Consider the following 24701-nt stretch of genomic DNA (forward strand, 5'->3'; position numbering starts at 1 on the left):
GACTCTAGAGCGAAGCTGTGGCCAGTTGTTGTATGATTCTACCACATTGGCAACCTTTTGCACATATTTTGTTAAATTTATTCAAGTAATATCAATTCACTGTAACAACAGCTGTTATGTTTTAATCTTTTCTTTCAATATTTTTTAAATGTCTGAAATAAAATTAACAAGCTTCTTTAGTTATTGGTCTGTCCTAGTTACTACGTTGCTGGTGACTGTAACAAATCACTGCAGTTTAGTGCCTGGAAACAATAGCACCATCTATTTTGCTGTCATATCTGCAATTTTACTAGCAACCAAGATAGAACTTATCTCTGCACCAGCCCATGTCAGCTAGTGTGGTTCAGTGCTAGCAGCTGAAGCTGTGGCTTGCTTCATTCATACTTGGTGGTTGGAAAGGTTTTAGGCTAAAATCTCCATGGCTGTCAGGTGGAGCCCCTGCTCATGGCTTCCTTTTTGTCTCTTGGGTGGTTTTCCACACATTATGATTGGTTTCAGGGACAAATTGAGGAAATCACCTTTATGCGTGAGAATCTCAGAATTGTTACAGTCTCTCTGATAGCTGTTTCTAGCTAGCTAGTTACAAAGTTTGGCCCAGTATCTAGTAGTGTTTAAAACAAATTTTACATTAAGAGAGTCTGTTGGTGATGCTATGAAGCACACCTTGTAAAACAAAATATGGCTGTGCCTATCTTTTACAAATATAGTCATTGGTGCGGATCCTCTGTATCCTGTACTCTTCTTTTTTGTTGACTTTTTATTTTTTTTCATTTACATTTCAACATATCCCTTCCCCACTCCAACCACCCACCCCTTCCTGCTTTCTCTGCTCTGATACTCCCCCTGCACCAGTGGTGGTGTCCAGCCCTCAGGACTAAGGGCCTTCCTTAGAGACTTCTTTTGTTGACTTTCTCTCATGGTATTTATCGTTTAAACTTTTGTGGACTCTAAGCAGTATATTCAATGATCATGGTTCATGTTGAATTAAATAAAAATAATTTGTTAAATAAAGAAAATTTTCTAATATACTTTTTATTCATGTTTTATTGCACTGGTTAGGTGCAGAATAATGGTAATTAAGGGTACTGGATGAACATGTTAATAGATGTTTTATGATACCAAAACGTTAACTTTTAAAAATTGTGAAATATACATAACATAAAAACTCCCTCTTTATGCCAGTTAAGATTAAATTTATTACAGGAAACCATTAGAACCATCTAACCCCAGGACTTTTTCATCTTCCCTATACTAAACTTGTCATTGCACAGTAACTCCTAATTCCTCTTTCACCAGTCTGCCTATTATTATTATGTTCGATAATTTAATTTCGCTCGAATCATCTCACAAGGAAATATCGTGTGTGTGTGTGTGTGTGTGTGTGTGTAATGGGGAGGCATTATTTCACCTAGTGTATTATCTTCAATTTATCCATTGGTCCTAAGGCATTGCCCAGTAGTCAGATGCTTGCCTAGTATGTTTCAGGTCTGTGTTTTAATCCTTTCACTAATTTCATAAAAGAGAGACAGAGGTTCTTTCTATGCTGTAGTTTGTCTCAGTTTCTTTCTATTGTAAAGCTAAATTATTTTCTGTTGGGTTTATGCTACCACATTCTTGTTACCTCTTCACCTCTAATAGGTGTTTTTTAATTTTTTTAACCTTTAACTGTCATTGTTCAATTATTTGAGAAACAACTACACTGTTTATACAAGGGCTATACCATTTTTACATATTTATGGATAAGTAAAGATGTTTTTCTGCATCTTTCTAGCACTATTATTTTTTATTTTATTTATTTGATATTTTATGTATTTATATTTCAAATGTTATCTCCTTCCCCCCCCTTCCCTCCCCCTTCCCCTGCCTCTATGAAGATGCTCTCACTCCCACCTCAACACCCTGGCATTTCCCTATACTGGGGAAAGGAGCTTTTACAGCACCAAGGGCTTCTCCCATTGATACTGGTCAAGGCCATCCTCTGGTACATATGGGGCTGGAGCCATGGGTCCCCCATGTGAACTCTTTGGTGGTGGCTCAGTCCCTGGGAGCTCTGGGCGGGGTCTGGTTTGTTGACATTTAGCACCTGTTATTTTATCTTTGCCTTTCTTCCCCTTCTCTGTCCTAGGAAGGAAGAGAGCAACTTGTTTTGTTTTATTTATTGAGACCTAGCATCCAAAATCAGTGTAGGATCAGTGAGGTGGTACTGCTGCAGTGGCCTTTCTTTATGGAGAATTTGTCCTCATAAAAGAGTTGGCCTCTCAGCTTAGCTTTGTATGGTGAATTAGATGTCAGCTGATGGCCACGGATGGGGCCTCAGAGGGCTGGAGTCTCAAGAGTAGGGGACTGAAAGAATACCAAGAGTACTTGCTGACAGCGTTAATGATAGCTTTTTAATTATTTAGAAGGGCTGAGAGGAGGATTCATTGTGGAATGTGCTTGGTATGTAAGCATGAGGATCTGAATTTGTATCCCTAGCACCCACTTAAAAATTTGTGACTGGCAGCCCCCTGCTGATTGTCCAATGCTGAGCAGCCAAAATAGGCAGACCCTTGAGAACTTGCGAAGCGGGCTACACTCAAGCCTGGCATAGTGGTGAGCTCCAGGTTCAATTAGAGGTCCTATCTCAGAAATATGGTAGAGAGTGATAGAGGAAGATATCCGGCATCATCCTCTAGCCCCCATGTGTGCACATGCTCACTCACACACTTATGCACTCTCACACATAAACACTCAGTGTCCTTTGAAGTCCAGGGATTAAGAATGGGGGCCACTATCCTGACTCTCCACAGCTTACACCAGTGTTTCTCAAACTTTGTTTCAGAACTACCTTTTGCCCTGTGTTATTGGAACTTAATAAGCTTGTTGATGGGGCTGTAACACTGTATTAGAATCAAACTGAGAGCTTTTAGACAACAGAATGTCCAAAACAGATTTTCTGAATTAGAGCTATTGAGTCATCATGTTATCATCCTCTGAAAATTTGTGTGGTGCTTCTGAGGAATGAGGGGAAAAGCTAATAGTTTAGTGCTTCTGAAAATAATTATGACTCTGGGATGCTTTAAAAGGGCCTTCGGTGCCTTTGTTACTTGAATCCTGTAATTTTGGAACATCTGGCTTTATTGTCTTCAGTTGGAGGAATTCCAAGAATAAAAATTGAAGATCTCATTGATTGTTTGGTGGGTTCTTTAGGTTTGTAGAACATTTAGGTGTGGCCTTGTCAAGGTAACAGCTTCTTCCCTGGAGCCACCTAGTCTTTGTTATAAAACCACTTCTTATGAGTAGAGATAGAGTAGAAAGGATCATTGGCACGATTTTGTTCTTTTTTGGCTGATTTTGAGTTATTACTGAACCTTGCTTATAATTTATAATCTAATTGTATGCTTGTATGATATGCTTGATGACTGTACATATATAATTGTTAAACAGAATGAAGTAATTTGAGAGTTTTAGTGTATTATTAAGAAGTGTTTGGGGAAGGTTTGAGTAGTAAGTCCTTCAAGCCACTTGATTCAGTTCTCAAAAGTATTTATTTCATCATACATATCTTATATTTAAAACACAGCATGAAGTCAAGACCATAGAATTAGCTTTTGAAACACCTGGGTTCACTATGTCTATATAAGCAAAAATGAAGGGCAAGATTTAGTTTTAAAATGCACTGAAACGAAAAGTTCAGGCTTTAACATCATAGCACAGATGATGGAAAGCATTAAGTAGTAAGGTGTAAATAACCAGCTTCACAGGCATGTGTCTTCCCTGTTCAGGTCACCATGTGTTCATTTACTCCATGGTGAAACCAACTCAAAACTACATTAAATCTTTAAGGGCAAGAATGAGTGACAGATGTGTGCCCCAACCCGCCTGTTCTGTCATCCTGAGATTTCGGGTTAGCCTTCTGCAGCTTCAGAAATCTTCTCAAAGCTTTAAAAAAAAACAAAAAAAAAAACAAAAACACTAAGCGCTTTTTATCAGAGATTATTACAACCCCTTTCATTTCTTCATTATTATGTACCAATCCTCTCTATCTACCAGCAACTTTATCAAGGCAAGGACAGAACTTTGAGTAGCTTACAAAATGGATGTCTATAGTACTGAGAATTGTAACTTTAAAAAATAGAAAATAGCAATTAGGTTTCATTTGGAAGACTAGTTATAGTAAGTGAATAGCAGCTAGTTAGAGGTAGGATGTTCTGAAATCTGCTTTATCAAATCCCCTATTCTGTCATTGGCGTTATAAAACATTGAGTAGTATCATTAATGTTTATAATTTTATGTATACTTAAAATTTTAAATGGAAATATTTTTCTTTTTGGTTAGTTTAGTAAGTTAATTTAGGTGAAATTTATTCAGTGTATGGTATATTTTATTCTTTTTTTTCTTTTTCTTTTTTCAGAGTAAGATGAACTTAGTGTCCATTGCCTTACAGAAGCTTTGCAATTTTATGAGGTCCCATTTGTCGATTCTTGATCTTAGAGCATAAGCCATTAGTATTCTGTTCAGGAAATTTACCCCTGTGCCTATGTGTTTGAGGTTCTTCCCCACTTTCTCTTCTACTAGTTTCAGTATATCTGGTTTTATGTGGAGATCTTTGATCTACTTGGACTTGAGTTTTGTAAAAGGACTTAAAAATGGGTCAATTTGCATTCTTCTACATGTTGATTACCAGTTCATCCAGCACCATTTATTGAAAATGTTGTCTTCTTTCCATTGGATAGTTTTAGCGCCTTTGTCAAAGATCAAGTGTTCATAGGTGTGTGGGTTCATTTCTGGGTCTTCAATTGTATTCCATTGATCTACCTGTCTGTCTCTGTACCAATACCATGAAGTTTTTATCAAGATTGCTCTGTAATACAGCTTGAGGTCAGGGATGGTGATTCCCCCAGAAGTTCTTTTAGTGTTGAGAATAGTTTTCGCTGTCCTGGTTTTTTTTGTTTGTTTGTTTGTTTGTTTGTTGTTTGGTTTGTTTTTTTTTTTGATGGGGATTGCATTGAATCTGTAGATTGTTTTGGGCAAGATGGCCATTTTTACTGTATTAATCCTGCCAATCCATGAGCATGTGAGGTCTTTCCATCTTTGAGATCTTTGATTTCATAGACTTGAAGTTCTTGTCATACAGATCTTTCACTTGCTTGGCTTCTTTTATATTATTTGTGGCTATTGTAAAGGATGTCATTTCCATAATTTCTTTCTCAGACTGTTTATTCTTTGAATAAAGGAAAGTTACTGATTTGTTTGAGTTAATTTTATATTCAGTCAATTTGCTGAAGTTGTTTAGACAGTTTAGGAGTTCTCTGGTAGAATTTTGGGGTCACTTAAGTGTACCACTATATCATCTACATATAGTGATACTTTGACTTCTTCCTTTCCAATTTGTATCCGTTTGACATTTTTTGTCTAATTGCTCTGGCTAGGACTTCAAGTACTACATTGAATAGGTAGGAAGAGAGTGGGCAGCTTTATCTAGTCCCTGATTTTAGTGGTATTGCTTCAAGTTTCTCTCATTTAGTTAGATGTTACTGTTTTGCTGTATATTGCTTTTACTATGTTTAGGTATGGACCTTGAATTCCTGATCTTTCCAAGACTTTTATTATGAAGGGATGTTTAATTTTGGCAAACACTGTCTCAGCATCTAATAAAATGATCATGTGGTTTTTTTTTCCTTGAATTTGTTTATATAGTGGATTACATTGAAGGTTTTCCATATATTGAACCATTCTTGCATCCCTGAGATGAAGCCTACTTGATCATAGTGAATGCTCATTTTAATGTATTCTTAGAATCAGTTTGGGAGAATTTTATTGAGTATTTTTGCATCGGTATTCCTGAGGGAAATTGGTCTGAAGTTCTTTTTCTTTGTAGGATCTTTGCTTGGTTTAGGTATAAGAATAATTGTGCCTTCAAAGAATGAATTGGGTAGTGTTCCTTATGTTTCTATTTTGTGAAATAGTTAGGACAGTATTGGTATTAGGTCTTCTTTGAAGGTCTGATCGAATTCTGGACTAAACCCATCTGGTCCTGAACTTTTTTTGGTTGGGACTTTTAATGACTGCTTCAATTTCTTTAGAGGTTACAGGACTGTTTAGATGGTTTATTTGATCCTGATTTAACTTTGGTACCTGATATCTGTCTAGAAAATTGTCCATTTCCTCCAAATTTTCCAGTTTTGTTGAATATAGACTTTTATAGTAGGATCTGATTTTTTTTTAATTTTCTCAGTTTCTGTTTCCCTTTTCATTTCCAATTTTGTTAATTTGGATATACTCTCTGTGCCCTCTGGTTAGTCTAGCTAAGGGTTTATCTATTTTATTAATATTATCAAAGAACCAGCTCCTGGTTTTGTTGATTCTTTGTATAGTTCTTTTTGTTTATACTTGGCTGATTTCAGCTCTGAGTTTGATTATTTCCTGCCATCTACTTCTCTTGGGTCAATTTATTTCTTTTTTTTATAGAGTTTTCAGGTGTGCTATCAAACTGTTAGTATATGCTCTCTATAGTTTCTTTATGGAGGCACTTAGAGCTATGAGTTTTCCTCTTAGCACAGCTTTCACTGTGTTCCATAAGTTTGGGTATATTGTGCCTTCATTTTCATTAAAGTCTAAAAAGTCTTTAATTTCTTTATTTCTTCTTGACCAAGTTATAACTGAGTAGAGCATTGTTGTTCAGTTTCCATGTGCATATGGGCTTTCTGTCATTTTTGTTGTTATTAAAGACCAGTCTTAGTCCATGTGATCTGATAGGATGCATGGTATTATTTCAATCCTATTGTATCTGTTGAGGCCTGTTTGTGATGGATTATATGGTCAGTTTTGGAGAAGGTACCATGAGGTACTGAGAAGAAGTTATATTCTTTTGTTTTAGAATGAAATGTTCTATAGATGTCAGTTAAATCCATTTGGTTTATAAATTCTGTTAGTTTCATTGTATCTCTGCTTAGTTTCTCTTTCCATGACCTGTCCATTGCTGAGAGTTTGAAGTCTCCTACTACTATTGTGTGTGGTGCAATGTGTGCTTTGAGCTTTTTAAGTTTCTTTTATGAATGTGGGTGCCCTTCCATTGGAGCACAGATGTTCAGAATTGAGAGTTCATCTTGGTGGATTTTTCCTTTGATGAATATAAAGTGTCCTTCCTTATCTTTTTTGATAACTTTTGGTTGAAAGTCGATTTTATTTGATATTAGAATGGCTACTCCAGCTTGTTTCTTGGGACCATTTGCTTGGAAAATTTTTTCCCAACTTTTTACTCTTAGATAGTGCCTGTCTTTGTCACTGAGATACATTTCCTGTATGCAACAAAATGCTGGGTCCTCTTTACATATGCAGTCTGTTAGTCTATGCCTTTTAATTGGGGAATTGAGTCAATTGATGTTGAGATATTAAGGAATAGTGATTGCTGTTTCCTGGTTTGTTGTTGTTGTTGTTGTTGTTAGAGGTGGAATTATGTTTGTGTGGCTCTCTTCTTTTGTTGCAAGACGATTACTTTCTTGCTTTCTCTAGGATGTAGTTTCCCTCCCTGTATGGAGATTTCCCTCTATTATCTTTTATAGGGCTGGATTTGTGGAAAGATATTGAGTGAATTTGGTTTTCTCATGGAATATCTTAGTTTCTCCATCTATGTTAATTGAGAGTTTTGCTGGTCTGGCATATATGTTCTGTTAGGATCTGTATGACATCTATCCAGTATCTTCTAGCTTTCATAGTCTCTGCTGAGAAGTCTGGTATAATTCTGATAGGTCTGCCTTTATATGTTGCTTGACCTTTTCCCCTTACTGCTTTTAATATTCTTTGTTTTGTGCATTTGATGTTATGACTATTATTTGACAGGAGGAATTTCTTTTCTGGTCTAATCTGCTTGGATTTCTGTAGTCCTCTTGTATGTTCCTGAGCATCTCTTTCTTCAGATTAGGGAAGTTTTCTTCTATAATTTTGTTGAATATATTTACTGGCCCTTTAATTTGGAATCTTTGTTCTCTTTTATACCTATTATTCTTGGGTTTGGTCTTCTCATTATGTCCTAGATTTCCTGCTTGGGGTTAGGAGCTTTTTGCTTTTTGCATTTTCTTTGACTATTGTGTCAATCTATTCTATGGACTCTTCTGCCTCTGAGATTCTATCTTCAATCTCTTGTATTCTGTTGGTGATGCTTGAGTCTATGACTCCTGATCTCTTTCCTAGCTTTTCTATCTCCAGGGTTGTCTCCCTTAGTGCTTTCTTTATTGTTTCTATTTCCATTTTTAGATCCTGGATGGTTTTGTTCAATTTCTTCACCTGTTTGGTTGTGTTTTTCTGTAATTCTTTAAGGGATTTTTCTGTTTCCTCTTTTAGGGCTTCTAAACACTTGTTTACCTGTGTTGTCCTGTGTTTCTTTAAGGGAGTTATTTATGTTCATCTTAAAGACCTCTATCATCATCATGAAATGTGATTTTAAATCCAAATCTTGCTTTACCAGTGTATTGGAATATCCAGTATTTGCTGTGGTTGGAGAACTGGGTTCTGATGATGCCAAATAGTCTTGGTTCCTGTTGCTTAGGTTCTTGTGCTTGCTTCTCATCATCTGGTTATCTCTAATAGTTGGTCTTGCTGTCTCTTACTGGAGATTGTCTCTCCTCTGGGCCTGTGAGCCTGCGATCATTGGAGTGAGAAAGCTCTTGGCAGACCAGCTCTCTGTTGTCAGGTTTTGGTTCTGAGAGCTGTGGGACAGCCCCGGCTCTGGGAGCAAATGGAGACTGAAGGGGTCCTGTCCTAGGCTGTCCTGTGGCTCCCACACCCCATGTGCTCCCATGGTATCTCTCTTTGGATAGTCAATGGGGGAAAAGTGGGGTCTTGCCTGTGGGCTGAGGGCTTAGGAGGAGAGTGCTCCTGGCAGACCAGCTCTGTGCAGGCAGGTTTTGTGTCTGAGGGTTGTGGGAACAGTCCCTAGCTCTGTGGCAATACATTTTTAAAAGATACACATAATTCATATATGTAGAGATGTAGAGATTCTTTCTGCAAGGAATGTGTACATGAATTACACATGAGTACTGTTGCTCACAGTGACAACCTTCCCAAACGACAACTGTAGGAAGAATGGGGGAGAGGAAAGAAACCTTACAGAGGTTAAAAGTAACAAAACCTAATTCAGTCAGGAGATTGGTCAGTACCAACGGCCACAATTCTTGTTGGGATTATATACCCTTGACCTAATGGGATGACAATGGCCTGGTAGCTCTGCCATTCTCCTAATGCTTGACCAGGCTACTGGCAAATAGAGGGAGGAGGCAGAGGGAGAGAGAAGAGAGGGAGAGAATGATATCAGAGGGAGAAATGACAACTAAATGTCATATGGCATCCTGTAATATTTGGGGCCTGAAAGGGAATTGTACTCATAATGGAAACACTGAGTGAAGTATGCATTTTAATAAAGATACACATTGGTATTAGTCTATTAATTAAAACAGAGCTGTCATACCAGTGTAAGGTGTTGACAGCAAGGAGGGATGGATGCGTGGGATATGGGATTCCTCTGAGGTACCTTCTGAGCTGGGCTGTTAATGGAAGATTGTTCTGAAAATTAAAATCTATTAAAGTTTAAAGTGGGTAATAAAAACTGCCTTTAGGTCCTTTGTAGCTTCCTATTAATTAGAGAGTTATGTGGAAATCTGGTTTTAGTATTGACTGGGATTCCTCATCCTTCTTCCCTCTAAAACAACCCTCCTTCTATTCAAGAATATTTCCTAAAACAGAAACAGGGGAACAATAGTCACCAGTCACCCCCAAACCCCAAATGTAAGGCTCTTGCTCTGCCCATTACCTTAGGACATGCTGCTTCTGTCTGACAGCCCCTTCATCAGATCCTGCCTGGTAAGTAGGTCATCTTGGAAAAGTCAGGCTCAGTGTCCTCTGCTCAAGTGAGCCCCTCCCCCACCCTCCTTAGAGGAAGGATGGAGCAATTCGGTTCCTATGGAATGTAATTGTCTGCCCTTCTTCTACCCTGTGTGTTTTGCAACTGATGGCATAGGAACATCTGGGAGCCCCTGTGAATTGCTGGATCATACCTTATCCAAAACTCCAGCAGTAAAGAGCTATATTTTAAGACTTGCAGACCTTGGTCATATTCAGCTTAAAGTGTTTTGTGTATCTAAGTTTCTGTTCTTCTCAAGTCTCTAGCACATGGTTTTCTGACTTTTTTATTTAATTATCTATGTCCTTGCCAAGTTATGAACTCACTAAAGATGAGGCTGTTTCTTTTCTTTTTCTTTTCCTTTATTTCTTTATCTGCAGTGCGATCAGAGTATCTGGGACATTCATGGGAACAGAACTGAATTAATGACCAGCTCAAATACACACTAAATGAGAGGCTGTGCTGCAAAGGTTTACGACTTTTGTAGGTTAACATCTAACACTATTTTTACTTGCCAAAATTTGGAAACAATGGAGAGATAGCCGAGGGTCAGGCAGATTCTGTACAAAACATTACATTTCTTGCTGACAAGGCCGAACTGGCAAAGCATGGCTTTGCTGTAGAGCTAAAGCATCTTTTTATTTTCCCAAGCATTAGGCAAACAACATGCTGGCCAAAAGTTTCCCTTGGGGTGGGAGAATCAGCCTTCATAGAACCTAAGGTAATTTTTCTTGTGCAGTTGGTGTCGTCTGTGGAGATGGAAGCAGGATCTGCCACCACACTCAGCTGCGTGTCCCAGAGCTAAGGTCATCCCATCCCCCTTGTCATGCCACTCTGGACGGAAAACTCATGTGGGACAGCCCATGAAGCTGACATTAGAGGGAGAATAGATAAGTGCCTGGCTTGGCCAGAGCTTGTCTCCTTCAGATAGAACACAGAGCCTATTCTCTTAGGAGACACACTAAATCAGAACTGCTTCCTTAGAAGTTCCAGGTGGTCTAATGTTGTTGTAAAATTATAAAAAAGGTTTGTTTGATAACCCCCACTAGATCCAGCACTATGATGCCCCAAGATATCTGCTTGATATCTTAAGTCTCTGTCAGCAAAGCCTATCAAATAAATCCATAAAATTTGATATTTAAAGTTATTTATCGACACCCGCGGATCCCGGCCCGCAGCAGCTCTCTGCTCCCAGAACCCGTGGGAGAGATACCTTACCGCCTGGTCAGGTGGGCACTCCTGAGGCTGCAGAGCGGAAGAGACCACCAACACTGCCCACCCCTGCCCACATCCCTGACCCAAGAGGAAACTGTACAAGGCCTCTGGGTTCCTGTGGGGGAGGGCCCAGGAGCAGCAGGAGCCCTGCCTGAGACACCGCCAGAACCTGAAGGAAACAGACCGGATAAACAGTTCTCTGCACCCAAATCCCGTGGGAGGGAGAGCTAAACCTTCAGAGAGGCAGACACGCCTGCGAAACCAGAAGAGACTGCTCTCTGCACACATTACTGATTCCAGAGGAAAACACCGGAGGCCATCTGGAACCCTGGTGCACGGAGGCCCCCGAAGAGGCGGCGAGATCTTCCTGGTTGCTGCCACTCATGAGAGCCCGTGGGCAGAACCCCATGAGCCGAACTTGAGCCTCGGGACCACAGGTAAGACTAACTTATCTGCTGCAAGTGACCTGCCTGGTGAACTCAAGGTACAGGTCCACAAGAACAGCTGAAAACCTGTAGAAAGGAAAAACTACAGGCCCGAAAGCAGAACACTCTGTCCCCATAACTGACTGAAAGAGAGGAAAACAGGTCTACAGCACTCCTGACACACAGGCCTATAGGACAGTTTAGCCACTGTCAGAAATAGCAGAACAAAGTAACACTAGAGATAATTTGATGGAGAGAGGCAAGCACAGGAACCCAAGCAACAGAAACCAAGACTACATGGCACCATCGGAGCCCAATTCTCCCATCAAAACAAACATGGAATATCCAAACACACCAGAAAAGCAAGATCTAGATTCAAAATCATATTTGACCATGATGCTGGAGAACTTCAAGAAAGACATGATGAACTACCTTAGAGAACAAGTAGAAGCCTACAGAGAGGAATCGCAAAAATGCCTGAAAGAATTCCAGGAAAACATAAATAAACAAGTAGAAGCCCATAGAGAGGAAACACAAAAATCCCTGAAAGAATTCCAGGAAAACACAATCAAACAGTGGAAGGAATTAAAAATGGAAATAGAAGCAATCAAGAAAGAACACAGGGAAACAACCCTGGATATAGAAAACCAAAAGAAGAGACAAGGAGCTGTAGATACAAGCTTTACCAACAGAATACAAGAGATGGAAGAGAGAATCTCAGGAGCAGAAGATTCCATAGAAATCATTGACTCAACTGTCAAAGATAATGTAAAGCGGAAAAAGCTACTGGTCCAAAACATACAGGAAATCCAGGACTCAATGAGAAGATCAAACCTAAGGATAATAGGTATAGAAGAGAGTGAAGACTCCCAGCTCAAAGGACCAGTACATATCTTCAACAAAATCATAGAAGAAAACTTCCCTAACCTAAAAAAAGAGATACCCATATGCATACAAGAAGCCTACAGAACTCCAAATAGATTGGACCAGAAAAGAAACACCTCCCGTCACATAATAGTCAAAACACCAAACGCACAAAATAAAGAAAGAATATTAAAAGCAGTAAGGGAAAAAGGTCAAGTAACATATAAAGGCAGACCTATCAGAATCACACCAGACTTTTCGCCAGAAACTATGAAGGCCAGAAGATCCTGGACTGATGTCATTCAGACCCTAAGAGAACACAAATGCCAGCCCAGGCTACTGTATCCTGCAAAACTCTCAATTAACATAGATGGAGAAACCAAGATATTCCATGACAAAACCAAATTTACACAATATCTTTCTACAAATCCAGCACTACAAAGGATAATAAATGGTAAAGCCCAACATAAGGAGGCAAGCTATACCCAAGAAGAGGCAAGAAACTAATCGTCTTGGCAACAAAACAAAGAGAAGAAAAGCACAAACATAACACATCCAAGTATGAATATAACAGGAAGCAATAATCACTATTCCTTAATATCTCTCAACATCAATGGCCTCAACTCCCCAATAAAAAGACATAGATTAACAAACTGGATACGCAACGAGGACCCTGCATTCTGCTGCCTACAGGAAACACACCTCAGAGACAAAGACAGACACTACCTCAGAGTGAAAGGCTGGAAAACAACTTTCCAGGCAAATGGTTGGAAGAAGCAAGCTGGAGTAGCCATTCTAATATCTAATAAAGTCAATTTTCAACTAAAAGTCATCAAAAAAGATAAGGAAGGACACTTCATATTTATCAAAGGTAAAATCCACCAAGATGAACTCTCAATCCTAAATATCTATGCCCCAAATACAAGGGCACCTACATACGTAAAAGAAACCTTACTAAAGCTCAAAACACATATTGCACCTCACACAATAATAGTAGGAGACTTCAACACCCCACTCTCATCAATGGACAGATCATGGAAACAGAAATTAAACAGAGACGTAGACAGACTAAGAGAAGTCATGAGCCAAATGGACTTAACGGATATTTATAGAATGTTCTACCCTAATGCAAAAGGATATACCTTCTTCTCAGCTCCTCATGGTACTTTCTCCAAAATTGACCATATAATTGGTCAAAAAACGGGCCTCAACAGGTACAGAAAGATAGAAATAATCCCATGCATGCTATCGGACCACCACGGCCTAAAGCTGGTCTTCAATAACAATAAGGGAAGAATGCCCACATATACGTGGAAATTGAACAATGCTCTACTCAATGATAACCTGGTCAAAGAAGAAATAAAGAAAGAAATTAAAAACTTTTTAGAATTTAATGAAAATGAAGGTACAACATACCCAAACTTATGGGACACGATGAAAGCTGTGCTAAGAGGAAAACTCATAGCGCTGAGTGCCTGCAGAAAGAAACAGGAAAGAGCATATGTCAGCAGCTTGACAGCACACCTAAAAGCTCTAGAACAAAAAGAAGCAAATACACCCAGGAGGAGTAGAAGGCAGGAAATAATCAAACTCAGAGCTGAAATCAACCAAGTAGAAACAAAAAGGACCATAGAAAGAATCAACAGAACCAAAAGATGGTTCTTTGAGAAAATCAACAAGATAGATAAACCCTTAGCATGACTAACAAGAGGACACAGAGAGCGTGTCCAAATTAACAAAATCAGAAATGAAAAGGGAGACATAACTACAGATTCAGAGGAAATTCAAAAATCATCAGATCTTACTATAAAAGCCTATATTCAACAAAACTTGAAAATCTGCAGGAAATGGACAATTTCCTAGACAGATACCAGGTACCGAAGTTAAATCAGGAACAGATAAACCAGTTAAACAACCCCATAACTCCTAAGGAAATAGAAGCAGTCATTAAAGGTCTCCCAACCAAAAAGAGCCCCGGTCCAGACGGGTTTAGTGCAGAATTCTATCAGACCTTCATAGAAGACCTCGTACCAATATTATTCAAACTATTCCACAAAATTGAAACAGATGGAGCACTACCGAACTCCTTCTATGAAGCCACAATTACTCTTATACCTAAACCACACAAAGACCCAACAAAGAAAGAGAACTTCAGACCAATTTCCTTATGAACATCGACGCAAAAAATACTCAACAAAATTTGGCAAACCGAATCCAAGAGCACATCAAAACAATCATCCACCATGATCAAGTAGGCTTCATCCCAGGCATGCAGGGATGGTTTAATATCTGGAAAACCATCAACGTGATCCATTATATAAACAAACTGAAAGAACAAAACCACATGATCATTTCATTAGATGCTGAGAAAGCATTTGACAAAATTCAACACCCTTCATGATAAAAAGTCCTGGAAAGAATAGGAATCCAAGGCCCATACCTAAACATAGTAAAAGCCATATACAGCAAACCAGTGGCTAACATTAAACTAAATGGAGAGAAACTTGAAGCAATCCCACTAAAATCAGGGACTAGACAAGGCTGCCCACTCTCTCCCTACTTATTCAATATAGTTCTTGAAGTTCTAGCCAGAGCAATCAGACAACAAAAGGAGGTCAAGGGGATACAGATCGGAAAAGAAGAAGTCAAAATAATCACTATTTGCAGATGATATGATAGTATATTTAAGTGATCCCAAAAGTTCCACCAGAGAACTACTAAAACTGATAAACAACTTCAGCAAAGTGGCTGGGTATAAAATTAACTCAAATAAATCAGTAGCCTTCCTCTACACAAAAGAGAAACAAGCCGAGAAAGAAATTAGGGAAACGACACCCTTCATAATAGACCCAAATAATATAAAGTACCTCGGTGTGACTTTAACCAAGCAAGTAAAAGATTTGTACAACAAGAACTTCAAGACTCTGAAGAAAGAAATTGAAGAAGACCTCAGAAGATGGAAAGATCTCCCATGCTCATGGATTGGCAGGATTAATATAGTAAAAATGGCCATTTTACCAAAAGCGATCTACAGATTCAATGCAATCCCCATCAAAATACCAATCCAATTCTTCAAAGAGTTAGACAGAACAATTTGCAAATTCATCTGAATAACAAAAACCCAGGATAGCTAAAACTATCCTCAACAATAAAAGGACTTCAGGGGAATCACTATCCCTGAACTCAAGCAGTATTACAGAGCAATAGTGATAAAACTGCATGGTATTGGTACAGAGACAGACAGATAGACCAATGGAATAGAATTGAAGACCCAGAAATGAACCCACACACCTATGGTCACTTGATTTTTGACAAAGGAGCCCAAACCATCCAATGGAAAAAAAGATAGCATTTTCAGCAAATGGTGCTGGTTCAACTGGAGGTCAACATGTAGAAGAATGCAGATCGATCCATGCTTATCACCCTGTACAAAGCTTAAGTCCAAGTGGATCAAGGACCTCCACATCAAAACCAGACACACTCAAACTAATAGAAGAAAAACTAGGGAAGCATCTGGAACACATGGGCACTGGAAAAAATTTCCTGAACAAAACACCAATGGCTTATGCTCTAAGATCAAGAATCGACAAATGGGATCTCATAAAACTACAAAGCTTCTGTAAGGCAAAGGACACTGTGGTCAGGACAAAACGGCAACCAACAGATTGGGAAAAGATCTTTACCAATCCTACAACAGATAGAGGCCTTATATCCAAAATATACAAAGAACTCAAAAAGTTAGACCGCAGGGAGACAAATAACCCTATTAAAAAATGGGGTTCAGAGCTAAACAAAGAATTCACAGCTGAGGAATGCCGAATGGCTGAGAAACACCTAAAGAAATGTTCAACATCTTTAGTCATCAGGGAAATGCAAATCAAAACAACCCTGAGATTTCACCTCACACCAGTGAGAATGGCTAAGATCAAAAACTCAGGTGACAGCAAATGCTGGCGAGGATGCGGAGAAAGAGGAACACTCCTCCATTGTTGGTGGGATTGCAGACTGGTACAACCATTCTGGAAATCAGTCTGGAGGTTCCTCAGAAAATTGGACATTGAACTGCCTGAGGATCCAGCTATACCTCTCTTGGGCATATACCCAAAAGATGCCCCAACATATAAAAAAGACACGTGTCTCCACTATGTTCATCGCAGCCTTATTTATAATAGCCAGAAGCTGGAAAGAACCCAGATGCCCTTCAACAGAGGAATGGATACAGAAAATGTGGTACATCTACACAATGGAATATTACTCAGCTATCAAAAACAATGACTTTATGAAATTCGTAGGCAAATGGTTGGAACTGGAAAATATCATCCTGAGTGAGCTAACCCAATCACAGAAAGACATACATGGTATGCACTCACTGATAAGTGGCTATTAGCCCAAATGCTTGAATTACCCTAGATGCCTAGAACAAATGAAACTCAAGACGGATGATCAAAATGTGAAGGCTTCACTCCTTCTTTAAAAGGGGAACAAGAATACCCTTGGCAGGGAAGAGAGAGGCAAAGATTAAAACAGAGACTGAAGGAACACCCATTCAGAGCCTGCCCCACATGTGGCCCATACATATAGAGCCACCCAATTAGGCAAGATGGATGTAGCAAAGAAGTGCAGACCGACAGGAGCCGGATGTAGATCGATCCTGAGAGACACAGCCAGAATACAGCAAATACAGAGGCGAATGCCAGCAGCAAACCACTGAACTGAGAACGGGACCCCCTGTTGAAGGAATCAGAGAATGAACTGAAGAGCTTGAAGGGGCTTGAGACCCCATATGTACAACAATGCCAAGCAACCAGAGCTTCCAGGGACTAAGCCACTACCTAAAGACTATACATGGACTGACCCTGGACTCTGACCTCATAGGTAGCAATGAATATCCTAGTAAGAGCACCAGTGGAAGGGGAAGCCCTGGGTCCTGCTAAGACTGAACCCCCAGTGAACTAGACTGTCGGGGGGAGGGCGGCAATGTGGGGAGGGTGGGGAGGAGAACACTCATAAGGAAGGGGGGAAGGATGTTTGCCCGAAACCGGAAAGGGAATAACACTAAATGTACATAAGAAATACTCAAGTTAATAAAAAAAAAATAAAAAAAAAAAAAGTTATTTATCTTTTGTTGAGACATATCTTCTCCTAACATGTTGCTAACAGGGGACTGGGCTAGTGGAGATTTGTCTCTACACTCTCTCAGTTCTGGAAGCCATGTTAGACTTCCTATGTGTATAGATATTTGGTCATTCAAAGATTTCTGATGTGGTTGAAGACTGGTAGTCTCGAAGACAACACAAGCTGTTTAGCATTGAGAAGGATAATAAATTTGAACAGGTGGTCTTTCAAATGGCGTATGATCTCAAACCAGGATATAAGTCAAGTATAGAATTATAGTCTTTTAGGATAAATGACAAGGTGCTTTAGTTAATGGACAAAATTGATGGACTGGGTGTTGAGTGCATTGTATGCTTTATAAATTGTAGAATGGTAATAATTGTACTCAATTTATATATAAGTGAAAAGCCTTTCAACTGGACAAAAAGGGGGAAATGTTGTGGTTTACTCTGGAGTTATCTGTATTCTGATGCTAATTCCACTGCCCCAAGGATGGCTGCCTAGTCATGTACTCAGGACTCAGGTAATTTCACCAGAACCTCTCCCGATTTAATTTGTAAAATACAGGTGAGGGCAGGTACAGGATAGAAGGAGGCCTGTCATTGGAAGAGAAGGAAGGATGAGCAGGAGAAAAGTGGAGGATCTAGTGGACTAGTGGGAGAAAAAAAAAAACCTTTTTCTAATTTTACAACCATAGTCTAAAACGTTGTCTCACTTGGTAGTACCCACAGAAGCTGGCATTGGAGCCACAGCTGTAGTTTATATCATCCAGAAGAGTTAGTGGTTTCAAGTAGTGACTTTTTACATACTAGAAAAATGGCATACTATGACACATAATGACATCTAAAATCACCATGACTCCCAAGCAGAAGGTATCAATGAACTGAATCCTGAGCAAAGGATATCTCTAAACATGATATCTTCTAAAATTTGCGTTGTTTTGCCGTTGTTGTTTGAGACAACATCTCATTGTATAACCTAAGGTGACTTTAAATTATTCTTCTTAGGTCTCCTAAGCAGTAAAATAATAAGCACATGCCAGCCCACCAAGCTTAAATCATCTGTGACACAGTCATCCCATGAATACAAGTGCCCACAGTTACTCATTAGAAGAATCATTTACCCTTTGCTCATTCTGCTCTATTCAATGCAAAAGATTTCTTTTCCTTCCTGAAAATCACTGGATAGTGTATCCTAATGTCCCATATATTCTAATAATGTAACATTAAAAAGAACACTGTAAACTTCTATGTAGTTTCATCTCCTATGTAGTCTTCAATCAGGCAGGAAGTCATGTTCTGCAAATACCGTGCTTTGTGAAAAGTCAGGGAATACATGATTCGAATCCTATGTGTAGATTATCTTAAGAAGGCAATATGATTTTACCCCCTAGCATATAGATATATGAATACGCAATATGTTTATATTATGAGTTAGGTTATTTCATTAGGATATACTACCAAGTGATTTTCAGTAATTCTTTGAATTATATAGTATAAATATTATATATTAATACATATATGAGTATATACATATCAATAAAGTTTATCAATAGGCATGACTTTAGATGTTCTGCTTGCTGATGAGAATTTTCAAGTGACTGGTACCCTGGGGTAAGTGGGTGGGTTTATCTACATACCAGAAACCCATCCAGATGCTCAAGAAAGCAGGCAGAGCAGTTTACCTGGTCCTCTGAAAAAGGACCCATGTTAGCATTGTAGCATGCGAAATACTTAGCATGCATGGCCATATACCTTTAGCCACTGCCTGTGGCAGGCATTACTAATTGATCACAGCAGACTTCTGCCTTGACTTAGATGTAGCCTACTTCAGCCAGAAAGCAGAGCTACCTCTACTAATTGGTTGAACTTTGCACTTGACATGAAAACTAGTTGATATCCCTGTGTGAGCTAGAACCTTCCAATCTCATCCCTTTCCCCTACTCAGCCCAATAATGGGTACATTGTTGTTTGTATGTGTTGGGCAAGGCTCCTTCAGAACTCACTTTTGCACTCTGTAAAGGCAAGTTCTCAGCATCTAGGCAAATGTACATTTTTTATCACAGGAATGAAAGAATATGGGAAAGAAGGTACCAACCCCTAACTCACAGACTAGGGGGAAAGCCAGGTGTGATCTAAGAGAACAGTAAGTTCAGGTTTGAGTGGAGCAAGACTGGGCTGCCCTGCGGACATCTGCCTCCCACTCTAGAGAGGAATTTGCTATGACTTAGAACAAGTCCACGGGGCAGCCAGAACCCGTGAGTGACTGTGGGATTCAGAGTGACTTCACAGAGGACATCACAAACCCGTGATCAGAAAGGGTATCTCAGAGCCTAGAGGCATTGGGGTAAAGTTTACAGGCCAAGGCTGAAAGCGTGCAGAGAAAGCAGACTGCTCCCTTGCTGACGAAAGTGCTGGAGAGCAATTGAACCATTTTAAACAACTGCAGCTGAGGCCATGAGAAAAGCAAGAACGTTTTTTCTCTGAAACAGATAAACTGGCCTCAAAACAAAACTTTACAGAAAAAGAGGACGTCTTATCTAGACTGGAATTTATGTTAAAGAGACAAACTTGGACAGCTATATATCTGACATGATTTATATTTATGTACTAATGTCCATAAATATTTATAAGTGCATCGGTATTTATAAAAGTACTTGATATATTTTACATACAGCATAGAATAGTGTATCTGAAACATCTCACTATATTTGCCATATTATGAATATACTTGTAAAAACAAAACCAGATAAAATATGTTTGGCAAACGTACACCATGTATCTAAAATTCTGTCCTGGTTTAAGACAGCACAGTGATCTCACATATTTATCAGACAGCTAAAGACCTTGGATGGTTCCTGCACATATTCAGCCAGATCAGATGATATATTCCAGGAGAGAATATGCTCGCTCGCCGCACAGTACCCAGAGTAGATTGCTTTACAAATGGCTTAAGTATCGCATCTACTTACACACAGAACAAAAGTGTTTGGTCTCTCAGGCAAGCCCTGTAGGCCCATAACATCATTTTGGTTCAACCATTTAAGCTGCCATTGAATAAATTTGTTCAACTGGTTATTCGATTCCTATTTGCCCTCCCCCCACCCAAGCACATTAAAAGCCTCGGAATGCCAGTGTGTCACTAACAATACAAAAACTATCACTGTGAGAAAAATGTAACTTTTGAAAAGTTATTGTTTTTGAGGGAGAAATGTTGATTCTGCGGTAAGGATAGGATCGATGCACAGCTCTGGGTCTGGTACCCAGATGGAGAGCCCATGGGATCACTCCCTGGAGAACTAGAGGCCTGGAATGCCCTTGAACTACGCTTTTTTGTATAATTAATTACACTCAAGGCCTACAGCTTGATGCTCAGCGCAGCCTTATTTACAAGAATAAGAGGAAAGCCAAACGAGGCTCTTCCCTACAGCAGAATTGACAGAGACCCACAAATGGACAGCACACAGCTAGTGAGAAACTTCGGAGCAGTCAGTCAGAAGCAGATGTCTCGATCACTCCCCTCCCTTCAAGGCTCAGGGATCATGTGGAAAAGGATGTGGGGGGAGTTGGAGGCAATAGATGAGTCCAAGGGAACAGCATCTTCTAGACACACAGGACTGAGGCACACTGAACTCCCAGAGACTGTGACAGAACACACAAGACCTGCGCAGGTTCAAACCACACAAACTCCCAGCTCTGAGTGGTCAAAGTGGACCAAGTCTTGCTGCTAGCCTGGAAGCGATTTACAATTGATGTCCGATGGGAGCTGTCTCCAGTTGAGTGTTACCTGGTATATCAACCACACCCAGAGCAAGCTCCAAGCTCTGGAGGACTTTGAACACATGGAATAGACTCCTTGATTTGTTTGGTTTTATTGGGGTGGGGTAGTTGCTTGGGTGTTTTGTTTGTTTTTATTTTTTATTGTTGTTGTTTATGTTTAGAGAGGGAGAGAGAAATCATAAAACTGGGTAGGTAGGGAGAAGAGGGAATTAAGAAGGGAAAAAGCATGGTCATAATGTACAGTATAAGAAACTGAAATAACATGGAGAAAGATGTGAGGGAGGGGACAAAGACAGGCAGGGAAAAATAGAGAAAGAAGAGCTGACTTTGGGAGGACGAAGGAAAGAAGAAATGTGCACATAAATTATGTGTGATCCAGGAGGTAGAAGCTGTGTAACAGCAAAGACCTGCTTTCCGAAAATAGCAGCAGAACAGGGAAACCCTCCTAGCACAATGGTGAGTTTTGAACGTAGAGTCTGAAGCAGAGCATGTTTGATCATTGCAGTCACACTGTCCTGATTTAGTGCGTAGGTAGCAACCGCAGAAAGGAAGCTGAGGAGCAATGTCTCCATTAACAGTATGTGTGAATTATTTTTATTTCCTTCTAAATTATTATTCTATTTATCATTCTCCAAATAGACATATATTACTTAATAGTGAAATAACTAATGATATATATGTGTGTGTTTATATATGTATATAACACATCTCATTAATTTTCTGTGTCTAAAACACATGTAAAACATCCAGCCAATATTTAAAATTGCAACATTTCTTTGATCAAGATGACAATTTAAACTATCAATGCATAATTCAAATATATACTTTAACGCACATTATATAGTCTAATTGGGAACCATTTACCATATGATGTATTTTAAATAGAATTCACAAAATCTCCTGGATTGATAAACTGAGCCTTTCTACAGACTCCAGTGAATCTGACCATGACTCAGAGTCTAGCAGGTTAAATTTGCAACGATAACAACCATACTGAAATGGAGATTGCTGTCTGTAAGCAGGTATGGCAGGTGAAAGACAAGGCTAGAGACTGTGATTGGACAGTAGAAAAGGAGGGTGGGCTGAGAGTTTTTGAGAGGCAAGAGAAAGATGAGAAAGAGGAGGAAGGAAGATGGAGGAAGGGAAAGACAATGCAGATTAAGTGTGGCTTTAAATAGCCACAGGTAGCTATGAATATCTTATAAGGGATGGATAATTATAGGACAATTTGTCTTATCTAGGTGGGCAGTTTATGTCAATATCAATTGGCACTGAGTTTATTATGTGGATGTTTTGTGGGGTGAGAATTTACTGATATAAATCTGACTGATAAATTACAAGCCTCTAGAGTTTTGACTTTACTGGGATATGGGGATTTGTGACTGCTAATCACAGTGGACGAATGGCTGGGCATGTGAGCAGAATCCACACAAGAGAATCACAAAATGGGCAGTCACTACATGGGGTTAGCCATGGAGCAGTGGGACCGCTAGGGCCAGAGAATAGCCAACATCAGCGTGGGATGGTGCATTTTTTAATATTTCCTGCTACACCGAAATTGATCTTGAAAATATGAATGTCTGTAAGTCTCGCCAAATTTACTGGTGATTTTGTTATTCCCATTCAAGTATTATCAGCTGTATTATGAATGATGAGCAAAAAGGGAAAGATGGTGCTTCTAACATGAGCTAGATGTATTGTTGGCTCTGAGTAATGCTTGCTCTTCGCTTTCATGACTTCTCTCGATCTCTGTCTGTCTCTGTCTCTGTCTCTCTGTCTTTGTGTCTCTCTGTCTCTCTGTCTCTCTGTCTCTGTCTCTGTCTCTGTCTCTCTCTTCTCTCTCTCTCTCACACACACACACACACACACACACACACACACACACACACACACACACACACACAGAGAGTGATTGAGACACCCCCAGAACTGCCAGGCTCATGGTTTGCTGTGGCTGAATAGGAAGAAGGGTCAGGCAGGACTCAGAGGAAGATATCAGGGTCCCCAACATAGACATGGTTTTCCTTCTTCTCTCAATTTTCCAGCTCCCTGTGGTCATACCATCCTTTCTTCTCTTTTCAGTGATATCCACAGAGCTAGCTAGAAAGGTAGAGCTTGTGATAATTTCTCTCCCAGCACTAGGAGCTGAGACCACAGTCTCTCACATTCTCTGAAGCTTTCCCTCGTCTCAAAGCTGGCAAGTAGAACCCCTTTGTTAAAGATAAACAAACAAATGAGGTCACAGAATAGCATTGTGGAGCAGACCAGTAACCCAGCACATGGGAGACAGAAGCAGGAGAGCAAATTTAGGCAAGCCTGTGCTACATGGTATTATCAGTCTAGCTGGCACTACAAGTCAAGACTGTCAAAACTAAACCAAATTAAGATATCTCGTGGAGAAATGAGGCCTGTTCAGGGTTAGCAGATGATCTGTGGTTATGGGTCTCTTCAATACTAGACTTCAGTTACTTAACCTGACTACCACAGGGAAAAGAGCTCAACATCATCATCACTGTATTAGCACCAGATCAATGGTGGATACCTGCCGTTAGAGCTTCTAGTCCATTAAAATGATCCCAGAATTCTAGATCTCAGATCCTAGAACTGCCCTGGAGGACTTCCACTCTTCCAGCCTAGCTATCTTCCATATCTACTTGCCTTCCTGATACCTATCACCAAAGCATAGCTACTACCCATCATCTACCTTAAGCTCCAGATCCAGCCTTCCCCACGACTTTTAACACTTTTTTTTCTTTTCTTTTTTCGGAGCTGGGGACCAAACCCAGGGCCTTGCACTTGCTAGGCAAGCGCTCTACCACTGCACTAAATCCCCAACCCCGACTTTTAACATTTTTGTGCATGTTATAGTTTAGCATTCTTATAACACAGTCCAACAGACTCCTAAGACCACAAGGCAGCCCTTCCTATGCTGGTCTCCAGACCAGCAATTTCAGAACTACTGACATATGTTGGAGGCCCAATGATACATGTTTCAAAGCTGAACTACTGAATTAGAAACTCTGGGCTTTATGGAAATGGGTGACTGTGATTTAATGCAAAGACAGAACCCCTGCCGCAGAGTATCAGCACCCACCATCATGATCCAACCATCTGTGTTTATCTTTAATACAACTCTTTTCTGACAGTTGGAAATGTTGAGCAGAAAGCTTGCACATATTCAACACTGACTTTTATCACAATGTAATACACTTCGTAGGCCAGAGAGTTTTTTCCCATTAATTTGTTTATTTATTCCATTTACATCCTAATCTCTACTACCTCCTCCTACCAGTCCCCCCTCCCAAAGCTCCTCCTCCATTCTCTCTCCTTCTCTTCTGGGAAGGAGGACCCTCCACCTGGGGTATCACCCTACCCTGGCACATCAAGTCTCTGTAGGACGAGGTGCATCCTCCCCCACTGAAGGCA

This window comes from Rattus rattus, chromosome 3 (assembly GCF_011064425.1).
Source record: "Rattus rattus isolate New Zealand chromosome 3, Rrattus_CSIRO_v1, whole genome shotgun sequence".
NCBI lineage: Eukaryota > Metazoa > Chordata > Mammalia > Rodentia > Muridae > Rattus > Rattus rattus.